This window comes from Dipodomys ordii, unplaced genomic scaffold (genome assembly GCF_000151885.1).
Source record: "Dipodomys ordii isolate 6190 unplaced genomic scaffold, Dord_2.0 Scaffold5, whole genome shotgun sequence".
Classification (NCBI taxonomy): domain Eukaryota; kingdom Metazoa; phylum Chordata; class Mammalia; order Rodentia; family Heteromyidae; genus Dipodomys; species Dipodomys ordii.
The window spans coordinates 3,955,567-3,960,319 of record NW_012267221.1 but is presented as its reverse complement, the minus strand read 5'-3'; positions in this window follow the sequence as shown (position 1 = coordinate 3,960,319).

Genomic DNA, 4,753 nt, shown 5'->3' with positions numbered 1-4,753 from the left:
CTAATGCATTTATAAGATTATTTCTTTGTTGCTTTGTATGTCCCTCCCCCACAGTATAACCCCTGCTTTCACTATATTTGATGTCAGTATAACTTGTGGAAGAGATGGGGAAAAACAAGTCGTTTAAGGATACAGGTGGACCTGTTGCAACAATGAGAAGTAAAAATTGTCATGTCGAAAATAAGCTTTACAATGTTGGTGCTGGGGGTGTGTTTGGGGGGGGGAAGGATTGGGAATGGGGGGAGGGGGGAGGCTGGGAAGGGATGTGAAGGATAAACAAAGGAGGAGGCTGCAATGCTTCGTAAGAAATGTACGCATTATCCTGCCCATGTAATTGTAACCCCTCTGTACAGTATGTTCACAAATAAAATAAAATAAATTTAAAAAAATAAAATTTTTGTCCACAAAAAAAAAAGAAAATGTGGTATATATACACAATGGAATTCTATGCCTCCATCAGAAAGAATGACATTGCCGTATTTGTTAGGAAATGGAAAGGTTGGAAAAAATTAAATTAAGTGAAGTAAGCCAGGCCCAAAGAAACATAGTCCTATGGTTTCCCTTATTTGCAATAACTAGTATATGTTTGAGACAAGCAGAAATGGTCAGATAAGTTAATGTTAGGTGAAATGAACCCCAAGATAAGGACTCAAATGTTTTTTTCTTTCTTGTTATTGTTTCTAACATATTTATAAGATGATTTCTTTGTTGCTTTGTATGTCCCTCCCCCATGGTATAACCCCTGTTATACCATTTTGATGTTGGTATAATTTGTGGAGGGGAAGAGAAAAAAATTGTTTAAATATGGATATAGGTGGACCCATTGCAACAATAAGATATACAAGATGTTATGTCAACAAACGAACTTTACAACTTTGGCGCAGGGAGCGGGGGCAGTTGTGGCGGGTGGGATGTGGGAAGGGAGGGTAAGGGGAAACAAAGGAGGAGGCAACAATGCTTGATCATTACCTTGCTCATGAAATTGGAACCCTTCTGTACAGTATTTTCACAATAAAAAAAGAACAAAAACATAACAATGCTTGTGTCAATAAAAATATATAGTATCATAGCAAAATTCTGGATGAGTCTCTACTGTTTTTTACCTGGGTGGTTTTTAGGATTTTATTTACGTACTTAGTTTATATAAAAAGATTAAATTCTTGACTTCATTTTCTTCCTTCTCCTGCTTCATAGATCTTCCCCTTTCTCCTTGGTCCTGCCATCTCTCTTGGATGTACCCATTTTCTGGTGTTGAGTTTTGGAGAGCTTTGAACTAGTCTTTCTAAAAGATTATACTATTTGAGCTCTCTAGGTAGTCTATTAAAACAAGACTTCTCAGAAGTAAAAATGGCCAATAGACATATGAAGAAGTACTCAACATCTTTGGCCATAAAGGAAATACAAATGAAAACAAAGGTTTATTTTAAATGAAATTTATTGTTGCCCAGATTTTATATTGAAAATTTACCTCCCACACGTATCTTTTGTGGAATTTTGAGAGCCATGTAGCTACCACCACCATCAAGACCCAATCTCAAACAGTTTTCATGTGACTTTGAAAGTAATTCCCTCTACTGATACCCAACTCCTGGCTACTGTATGTTTGATCTCAACTCTTATAGCTTTCTTCCTCCAGATTGTCATGCAAATGTTATTACACACTACTTAACCTCCTGTATTTGCTTCTTTTCAACATAACTTTTTGAGATTCATTCTTACTGTATGTGCATATCTAGTGTTCCTTTGTATTAGAAACTAGCAGTCCATTGAATGCGTGTGTCAGTTTCTTGATTGATTTATGAGGTGATGGACTTTGTTGTTTTTCCAGTTTAAAAAACTTTTTTTGTTTGTTTTTTGTTTTTGTTTTTTTTTGGGTCTGGTCGTGGGCCTGAACACTGAGCCTGGGCGCTGACCCTCAGTTCTTCAGCTCAAGGCTAGTGCTCTACCACTTGAGCCACAGCGCAACTCCAGGCTTTTTTCTTTTTGCTTATGTGGTGCTGAGGAATTGAATCCAGGGCCTCATACATGCAAGGCAAGCACTCTACCACTGAGCCACCTTTCCAGCCCAAGTTTAAAAAACTTATAAGCATATTCACACAGGTTTCTTGTGGATGTGTTAGCATTTCTGTTAGGTAAATATCTAGGAGTGGCAGTCCTGTGTTATGTGATAATTGTAAAAAAAATGTCTGAATCCCATTTTTTTCTAGATAACGTCTCACTGTGCTGCTGGAACCCTGATCCTTTTATTTTAGCCCCTCCCCCAGGAGGTGACGACATTTTTGATGTTTAACTACAGCCAAGTCCATCATCCTACAAAATATGGTCTAGATATAGGGCTAATGATGCTACACAGGCAACAAGGGTATGTAAAGACCTTTAGTACTCATATATTGAGGCTTTGAGGGGTGAGTGGAAAAACTATTCCAGTCAGTTCAAACTAGCTTCAGCAAAGGGTTGATAGCTTTTATACTCTATGATTAGAGTACAGCCATGATGAGACTATGGTGTGGCTTGAATTTTAATAATATCAAGGAAGTCAGCCCATAAAATTTTTAATTACTTGTCCTTAAATTGAAAAAAAATGGAGATGGGTTTTAATCTACAGATTAATTTGACTATAATTCAGGTCAAAATAATATTTAGTCATTTATTGAACAGAGTACATCTTATCACTTATTTACTTTCTTTTGGTTTATTTCAGAGAAAATATAATGTTCAATAGCTTACCTCTTAGGTCATCAACATAAATGTTTTAGAATTACCACTAAATAATCATTCCTTTTGCTTCATGTTATTATTAAGAGTATCATTTATTCAATTTTTATTTCCAATTATTCAAAATTAATGAGCATAAGTACAGTTGATTTTTATTGGTTTTGTGTGAAGTCATACACTGATAAAAATCAGTCTGATAAAGTCACATAGTAACTCTAATAAAAAGATGCTATGAGACTTTCTCAGTAGATGATCTTATATGGCATAAAGAGCTTTATTTTTATTTGTCCATTTGAATGATTTGTTTCATTTTTGACTTGTTATATAAATTATGACTTCTATCTATATACTTGACTAAGCGGTTTGTGAAAGACTTTGTTTCTGATCCTGGGGTAATTCATTAAATATGATGGTAGCTATAAATATTTTAAAATACTTCTCACCATATGAAAGAAATTTTTTCCCCTGAGTTTACCATGAGACTTTTTAACATCATAAATGGGTGTGGATTTTGTCCAATGCATCTATTAGAATCATCCCATAGGCATGGTGATATTAGTCTATAAAGATTTCTTTTCTGACTTATTTTTAATTAGTATCATTATAATACTGGGTCTATAACAAGATTTGGGATATGTTTTGATCTTATTTTCAGAAAGAGTTTTTGTGGAGTTGATGTCATTGCTTTCCTACACAGTTTTCACTAGTAAAATAATTGAGGCTAGAATTTTTACTTCCATTACTCCATATGTGTATGTATATGCAGTACTGGGTCTTACACTCAGAGTCTGGACACTGTCTCATAGCTATTTTGCTCAAGACTGAAGCTCTACTACTAGAGTTTTCTTTATCAACTCTCTTCTTGAATGAACATTGACAGTTTGTATATTTCAAAGATTTTTTCCATCTCTCCTGAGTTCTAGGTAATTTATAATAAAATAGTATTTAAATACAACAAAATGGCAGATAAAGAGGTAAATACTTTAATTCTAAGGATATTTTCTGTTTTTAAAATTATAATGATGATCAAGACATTTTCTGTTTTTAAAATTATAATGATGATCAAGACATTTTATTTACACATACCTGGAATTGTCATTTTTTGAGAGTCAAGATAAAAATTATAGTGTAAGATAACAAATGTTAGGAAAAAGGCCAAAAGAAAACAGCTACATATAGTCCTTTTGTGAAAATGCTTTGGGAAACAAACAAATATGAAAAATATTGAAGTAGAGAAGGAAGTGGTGAAGTGGTCTCTCCTTTAGTAATATAGAATTTGTAATTATTAGCCCCAGTATGAGGAGGGTTAATGGAAGATTTAGGTTGATATAGGTTGGAAGCATAGTCTACCTTTTCATTATATTACTTTATTTATTTAATGCCAACAAACGTTAAAATGGAGATAATAGCCCCTACTTCACAAAATCAGTATAAGGAATATGTAGCCATATACAAACATTTATTTATTTATTTATTTATTTATTCATTGCCAGTCTTGGGACTTGAACTCAGGGCCTGGGCACTGCCCCTCAGCCTCTTTGTGTGCAAGGCTAATGCTGTACCTACCACATGAGCCTATAACACCATGTATGGCTTTTGCTGAGTAGTTTTTTAGAGGTAAGAGTCTCATTGACTTTCCTGCCTGGGCTGGCTTTGAATCAGATCTCAGCCTCATGAGTCACTAGGATTACATGCATGAACCTGGCTGTAGCCATATATGAAGCAATTACTGTGATATGGGGCAAAATGATATAGTTCTAATAAAGGTAGAAGCCAAATTTGTTAGGAAATGTAAAGACTTGGAAAAAATTATATTAAGTGAAGTAAAACAGGCCCAAAGAAACCTAAGTCCCATGTTTTCTCTTATTTGCAATAACTAGTATATGTCTGAGACAAGCAGAAAAGGTCAGATAAGTTGATGTTAGGTGAAATGACCCTGAGATAAGGACTCAAATGTTTTTTTCTTTCTTGCTATTGTTTCTAACATATTTATAAGATATTTCTTTGTTGCTTTGTATATCCCTCCCCCACGGTATAA